Source organism: Podarcis vaucheri (assembly GCF_965113315.1).
Source record: "Podarcis vaucheri genome assembly, chromosome: 7".
Lineage (NCBI taxonomy): Eukaryota > Metazoa > Chordata > Lepidosauria > Squamata > Lacertidae > Podarcis > Podarcis vaucheri.
In genome coordinates this window covers 14,134,795-14,142,781 of record NC_138765.1, presented here as the reverse complement: position 1 = coordinate 14,142,781, position 7,987 = coordinate 14,134,795, and the positions used below count along the sequence as shown (strand labels likewise).

Here is a 7,987-nt window from a genome sequence, read left to right as displayed (position 1 = left end):
TTCTTAACCTGAGGTACCACTTTAGCTAATGGGGCCTCCCTCTGCCACCGAGCTGCTGCCGCCTGATTTCTGTTCTCATCCTGAAGCAAAGTTCTTAACCTGAGGTACTATTTCTGTATTAGCAGAGTCTGTAACCTGAAGCATCTGTAACCTGAGGTACCACTGTAATAACATTGCACCAAGAAAACTCTCCCAGGACATCTGTGGTTCTGCCACTCTCCATTTCTCATTGTCCAAATGCCAAATCAACATCATTCTCGATGTCTTTGAGTTTCATCAGCATCACAAGAAAAACCAAAGCAAAGGACGTGGAGCTGTACTTGCGCATATCCAACCCCAGTAAAAGATAGTCCCTTAAATCTGCGATCTCCTCTGGACACAGACCTACAATCCCCCCCACCTGCTCTTAACTCTGTTGTTCTTTAATCATATCCGACTCTTCATGACCCCCTGGACCAGAGCACCCCAGGCACTCCTGTCTTCCACTGCCTCCCGTAGTTTGGTCAAATTCATGTTAATGACTTCGAGAACACTGTCCAACAATCTCGTCTTCTGGCGTACCCTTCTCCTGCCCTCAATCTTTCCCAGCATCAGGGTCTTTTTCAGGGAGTCTTCTCTTCTCAGGAGGTGGCCAAAGTATCGGAGCCTCAGCTTCAGGACCTGTCCTTCCAGTGAGCACTCAGGGCTGATTTCTTCAGAATGGATAGGTTTGATCTTTTGGCAGTCCATGGGACTCTCTTAACTCTAACCAACTTATTTTAAAGAGCAAGTGGACCAATTCTTTACCCCAAACAAGTGCATTTAATGGGAGGGAGGGGATCCAGGTTGCTCTGCATTTTATTACTGTACCACAAAGGAAACTGTGGACAGACATTTGTCCCCCTTTCTTAAAAGTTCATACTGTCAGGGAAACTGCCTTGGCTTCCAGAAACCTAATCCAATTTCAGTGCTGTAACCTGATGGGACTCGTTTCCCCACATCCAGGGTTGATAAATTGAGGCTGGAACAGATTAGGAGGGACGTGTCCTTGGAGTTATTGGAAGGGGGAAGAGGTTTAATTGGTTTTCAACATTGTGCTTTACATTATGGTATAGCATAATTAGAATTCTAATAATTTGTGACACTGTCCTGAATACATTGTTCCTGGGTGCTGGCAAAGCACTCCTTGCAACCCTCTATAAATTGCTCCAACTAAGCCTCTTCATGCATCAGTTCCTTGCTTGGCCCAGTGCTGTTCTCAAACTCCTTCCTGCCTCTTCAGCTCTCTAGAATGATGAAGACACTCCTGATCTCCTGCCTCCTCTTGGCCCTGCTTCCTTCAGGTGAGCAGAACCACAGCCGCTGTGCTGTTCATCATGTTTCCAGGAAGGAACGAAGCGGGGTGGGGGTCAGACATTAAAGCAGGATGAGGAAGGAACCAGAACTTGTGGTTCCTTTGAAAGGGAGAGGAATAAAGCACAAGGCCAGATTACAAAGGATCCTCTATGATATATTGTTTTGTTCCCAATATTCAATTTTTATTGAACCAAATGCGTGTAGAGAGGTGTGGCATCCCCAAGTACATTGGGGGAGCGAGAAAGGCAGTAGTTCACTCTTCGATGAACCAGAATACTGGCTCATATTTAAAGTAAAGAGTAGGTTTCTTGCATTTGTAGAAATTTATGAGAGGAGACAATGTATAGGCACAATTCTCATATTTTGGAGGGCAATTACCCAGCCCCCATGCAAACCTTATGTTACACACCACCCGAATCTCTGAGTGGAGTCAGATCCCAGGGGTACCAGATGTGCTTACCAGAGTCTGTCATGTTTGCTGGTGCTGATGGGAGTTGTAGTACAACAACTTCGGGAGGGTTAAAGGTTTCCCCACACCTTCTCTACTGGTCCTCTCCCTCAGCCTGCAGGAGCCATCTTGGACAATCATTCTCTGGTCTATGCAATTCCCACCCCCATTCAGAGTTTAAGAACTACAGAGGGAATATATATAGAAAGCATTATGTAGCTGAACAATGGTCTATCTAGTCTAGCCTCTTGTTCTTGCCATGGGTCCTATGGGAAGCCCCTAAGAAAGATCTGAGTGCAACAGCTCACTTTCTGCGGTTTCCAGTAACTAGTATTCAGATAAATAGTGCCTCCAATGTTGCAGAAAAAATATATCAATTGAGGATGGTAACCATGTATGCATCTAGTCCGCTTTTGAAGCTATACAAGTCAGTGGCCTTTGCTGCCTCTCGTAAAATGGCGTTTGTAGCAGAAAGTGTTGTGCTCATGTACCTTGACGCAGACCTATTCCTCCTACAGTTCCTAATGTTTTCTAAACCCATTTTTCCCCTGTCTGCAGTGGCATCTCTGATATGTGAGTCTTGTTTCAGTCAAGGAAAAGATTGCAGAAATGCCACCACTGAGGAGTGTGACAATTCCAGGGACCAGTCCTGCTTGTCTGCCCTAGGAGTTGGCAAACTGTGTAAGTGAGAAGAACTCACTTTCATCACCAAAACGTAAACCCCCTGACTCACTTTCGAAGGCCATATCTTAGCCACAAGCCACGGAACATGACTTTTCATAAAGTAGTGTCCTAGGTTCTGCATTGCCTGTAGTAGCAGGGAAGAAATTCAAGTCAGTTCATATTTAAAGGTGTGTTTACTCAATTGGCAGAGCAAAACAAAGCCATCCTTCAGAATCTGCACTTCTTCCATTTTTGCAATTCAGTTGTCCAGCCATGTAATCAATAGACAAATGCACATACTAGGGTAAAGTGTGCATACAATAATCTACAACAGCTTTTGTAGTTGGAGTCTGTCAGGTTCCCATCTCCCAGGCCAAGTGAAAAATGACCTGCAAGGGAGAGAGCTAGTCCGCCAGGATTCACAGCCAATATGGTCAACAAACATCCCCCCACCCCCATGGGGGAAACCATGACTGCTTAAATCAGTATGACCCTGCAGATAGGGCCTAAGAGTAAAAATTGCATTCACACTAAATGTTGATGGGGGGCGGGAGTTGGAAACTGATATGAAAATGTGGAGAAATGAACTTAAAATAAGAAACCAAGAGAAACAGACCTAATTGCCTATAGTACATGCTCCCTTTATGAGCTCCAGCATCGACTCTCATTGGTCCAGTTACAGAGTGGATTTGATTTCAATCATGATTTAAATTACTAGTCAGTAAGACTTGATTTTATTTATTTATTTATTTATTTATTTATTTATTTATTTATTTATTACAGAAAGACTCATTCTTGCTGGTATAATCTTAATATTTACAATGAGATGAAGGTTTCGTTTTTGGAATAATAAATTTTCAGAGTAGTTTTTACAGTTATATCAAAAATTACTGATTTGGTTATACTATTAGAAATACATTGACAGATAATTATGAAATATTTGTGAGGTTTAATAAATTAACTGTTTATATTTGGACAATTTTTCTGCTGTACTTTATTGGAAGGGAAAAATAATCATTTAATTAATAACAATTTAAACAATTTATTTAACTAAAACAAAAACATTATAGCATATGTATCCATGTTTGTTAACTGATGTGGTTAAATGATTTTTTTAAGAAATACATTGGAGGGAGTTATAGCACACATGAAAAACTTAAAACAAATCCTTATTTCCTGATGAGGATAGCCTTTGGACTATAATGTAACTTAAATAGAAAACTATCTTTAGAAAGATTTTTCCACAAAAAGCATTTTTTAAAAAAATACAATTTAAATTTTAAAAGTCCAATTTAAATTTTAAAAATTCTGATTTAAATTTTAAAATCAGATTATTTTGATTTTTTTTTTTTTTAAAAAAATGATTTTAATCCACCCTGTCCAGTTACCTGGGCAGCCAGAAAACTTATTTCATTGATGAATTCCTTCCCATGAAACCTCCTTAACTGGTCCCATTCAATAAGGAGAAGGGTGGTAGAAACCTCTTGAGAGCCAAAGGTTCTCCATTCCTAACTCACATACAACAAATAAATAAATAAAACTGGAGAAATCTCTTTCTGCTCCAAGCAGGCCCTGCTCAAGACAATTGGATACCTCAGGCAAACCATAAAATTTTCCCCACCCTGCAGACCCAGAAGAAAGGGTGACTGAAGATTCGGCCTGGGCGATTTATTGATATTTCGCCCCAGGACCGGTATGAGGGGCAGACCGTGATGACAGCTTCACTCAGCAGTAAAAAGGTGGAGGAAACCCCACCTATCCTGAGTCCCTCTGCCTCCAGCACGCAGCACACTGAGGAAAAACAAAACAAGCTGCAGCCTGGAGCTGGAGGCAGAGGGACTCAGGAGGGGTGGCAGTTTCATGAAAGATATATCGCTGAGTGAAATCACCATCGTGTTCTGTCCTTCATACCGGCAGTGGGAGAAACAAGCTGCATGACGAGGCTTATAAAGGTTATTCCTCCCTCCCTCCCTCCTTAAACTGCTTGGGTTAAGAGCACACCGCTGCCCTCGCCTCAGCCAAGCAATTTTGCAGAAACCCCAAATGAGCCAGTAGTGGGGCAGGGGCTCAGTTAAAGTGCTCCTCCTCCCCAGCTGCAAGAGCCTGGGTGGAGTGCAGGCTCCGGCCAGAGACAGCCTTGGCTGCCACCTGGCTGCCTTTTTCAGCACAGGAGGAAAGACGGAAGCCACTCTGCCAGTCAAAGGCAGCCAGGCAGTGCAGGCAGCCCTGCAAGGCACAGGTAGGCTGGCTTTGTAGCCTGCGCTTTGCGAATGACCACCCCACAAGGAAAGAGGCAGTGTGCCTACATGGGCACCAGAGAGGCGGAGGGGGCCTCAGAAAGGAGCCCCGAGGTGGTATTTGATGCGGGTGGCGCTGTGGGTTAAACCACAGAGCCTAGGACTTTCCAATCACAATGTCAGTGGTTCGAATCCCCGCGACGGGGTGAGCTCCCGTTGCTCGGTCCCTTCTCCTGCCAACCTGGCAGTTCGAAAGCCCGTCAAAGTGCAAGTAGATAAATAGGTACCGCTCTGGCGTTAAGGTAAACGGCATTTCCGTGCACTACTCTAGTTCGCCAGAAGTGGCTTAGTCTGGATGGCACATGACCCGGAAGCTGTACGCCGCCTCCCTTGGCCAATAAAGCGAGATGAGCGTTTCAACCCCAGAGTTGGTAACGACGGGACCTAATGGTCAGGGGTCCCTTTACCTTTTAAACTTACGATGGGGGAAATCTGAAACCAGTGAGACGAACTGTTTGAAAAGGACTGGAGTAAATTTGTACCATATATGAATAGACATTGCAAACATTTTAAAACATTTGCAGGATTGATTTAAAATATTTTGTTCGGTTATGATTTGATACCTGTTTATAAATATTAGAAGTAAGTCTTTCAAGTATGGAGATAAAGTAAATAGGGTGATTTAGAAATGCGAAATAAAAGTGATTGCATATGGAAGTCAGGGAGGGGGATGGGAGGAAGTGAATACTCAATTTGAGCAAACCTATATGTGATGTAGAAATTTTATTTGGTTGTTATAAATGAAAAAAGAAATTTTAATAAACATTATATTAAAAAAGAAAAAGGAAGGAGCTCCAAGGCCCCTGTCATGAACAACAGGGACATGGGGTGGCTCAGCTGGGGGAGAGGAACTGGCGAGGAGGTGGCAGATCTTAAAATCATAGAAGAGAATCATAGAATCATAGAGTTGGAAGAGACCACAAGGGCCATCGAGTCCAACCCCCTGCCAAGCAGGAAACACCATCAGAGAACTCCTGACATATGGTTGTCAAGCCTCTGCTTAAAGACCTCCAAAGGAGGAGACTCCACCACACTCCTTGGCAGCAAATTCCACTGTCGAACAGCTCTTACTGTCAGGAAGTTCTTCCTAATGTTTAGGTGGAATCTTCTTTCTTGTAGTTTGGATCCATTGCTCCGTGTCCGCTTCTCTGGAGCAGCAGAAAACAACCTTTCTCCCTCCTCTATGTGACATCCTTTTATATATTTGAACATGGCTATCATATCACCCCTTAACCTCCTCTTCTCCAGGCTAAACATGCCCAGCTCCCTTAGCCGTTCCTCATAAGGCATCGTTTCCAGGCCTTTGACCATTTTGGTTGCCCTCCTATGGACACGTTCCAGTTTGTCAGTGTCCTTCTTGAACTGTGGTGCCCAGAACTGGACACAGTACTCCAGGTGAGGTCTGACCAGAGCAGAATACAGTGGCACTATTACTTCCCTTGATCTAGATGCTATACTCCTATTGATGCAGCCCAGAATTGCATTGGCTTTTTTAGCTGCCGCGTCACACTGTTGGCTCATGTCAAGTTTGTGGTCAACCAAGACTGCTAGATCCTTTTCACATGTACTGCTCTCAAGCCAGGTGTCACCCATCTTGTATTTGTGCCTCTCATTTTTTTTGCCCAAGTGCAATACTTTACATTTCTCCCTGTTAAAATTCATCTTGTTTGTTTTGGCCCAGTTCTCTAATCTGTCAAGGTCATTTTGAAGTGTGATCCTGTCCTCTGGGGTGTTAGCCACCCCTCCCAGTTTGGTGTCATCTGCAAATTTGATCAGGATGCCCTTGAGTCCATCATCCAAGTCGTTGATAAAGATGTTGAATAAGACTGGGCCCAAGACAGAACCCTGTCGCACCCCACTAGTCACTCTTCTCCAGGATGAAGAGGAACCATTGATGAGCACCCTTTGGGTTCGGTCAGTCAGCCAGTTACAAATCCACTGAGTGGTAGCATAGTCAAGACCGCATTTTACCAGCTTCTTTACTAGAATATCATGGGGCACCTTGTCAAATGCCTTGTAATTCTGTCAAAAAACGAGATCAGGTTAGTCTGACATGACTTATTTTTCAGAAATCCATGCTGACTATTGGTGATCACAGCATTCCTTTCTAGGTGCTCAGACTGTTTGCTTAATGATCTGCTCCAGAATCTTCCCTGGTATTGATGTCAGACTGACTGGGCGGTAACTATTTGGGTCCTCTCTTTCCCCCTTTTTCAAAATAGGGACAACATTTGCCCTCCTCCAGTCTGCCAGGACTTCGCCTATTCTCCAGGAATTCTCAAAGATGACTGCCAGTGGTTCTGAGATCACATCTGCCAGTTCTTTTAATACTCTTGGATGCAGTTCATATGGCCCTGGAGACTTGAATACATCTAAACTAGCCAAGTATTCTTGTACTCCAAGGATCACACCACAGCTTCAAAGGCAGCATCAGGCAATGCTTTTCTTGGGGGTCAGATCCCCTGCCCCTCTGGATGCCACCACATAAGGTGACCATCAATCCTTGCCTCATGGGTGGACCAGCCCTATCTCCAGGTCTAGTAATTTCCTATTCCAATTCTTTCTTTTATAGCACTTTTGGGGTCAAGAGTGGTTCTCAAGTCCTGCATCGATACAGAGTTGTGTGAGGAACACAATTCCAGTGTCTCCATAAGCTCAGCACTGTACATCCAGAGCACATCAACCTGCTGCAATGCAGATATGTGCAACAGTGGACATCCTGAAAGTAAGTATCATCATCAAGAAAGCTGGTCCTGTAAAACTCAAGTAATGAGAGATGTCAAAGAAAGACAAACAAGTTTTTGGCAGTGTCCTGATGTCAGGGACTGGCTAGACAAGGAGGAATGGTGGCAGCCAGTCACTCCAGGAGGTGCCTGAGGGTGACACTAGGAAAGACGATTTATTTGAGCTTTATTTGGGGGGGTTGAAAGTCATTCATTATCACCGTTAGAGACTTCTGACAGGAGCTTCACAAGATCAGTATTGATAGCGTGCAAACCCACTCACCATGACAATGTGATGATCCAGCGAGTGAGAAGGCCAGCGAGTGATACCTCTGGATTGGCCAGGCCTTCTACAAACATCCGCAACATGGGCTCCTGTCTTCGCCAACAGAACAGTGCTTTCTAAGAGGATATTTGCACTATTTAACAACATAGAATAGTAAAAGAAAGACTGCAGATAGAACAAAACCAAAAACCATGTATCAATAACAAGATTACTTGAACAGCATGCAGCATTCATG

General features: G+C 43.9%; 1 long non-coding RNA gene across 1 annotated transcript; it reads left to right on the top strand.

The window, feature by feature from the left end:
• The first annotated feature begins 1,219 nt into the window (after positions 1 to 1,219).
• LOC309537757 lies at positions 1,220 to 7,391 on the top strand. Its single transcript, XR_014221996.1, has 3 exons — positions 1,220 to 1,322; positions 2,342 to 2,464; positions 7,316 to 7,391. It is a non-coding gene; the product is annotated as an uncharacterized lncRNA (long non-coding RNA).
• The last annotated feature ends 596 nt before the right edge of the window (positions 7,392 to 7,987 follow it).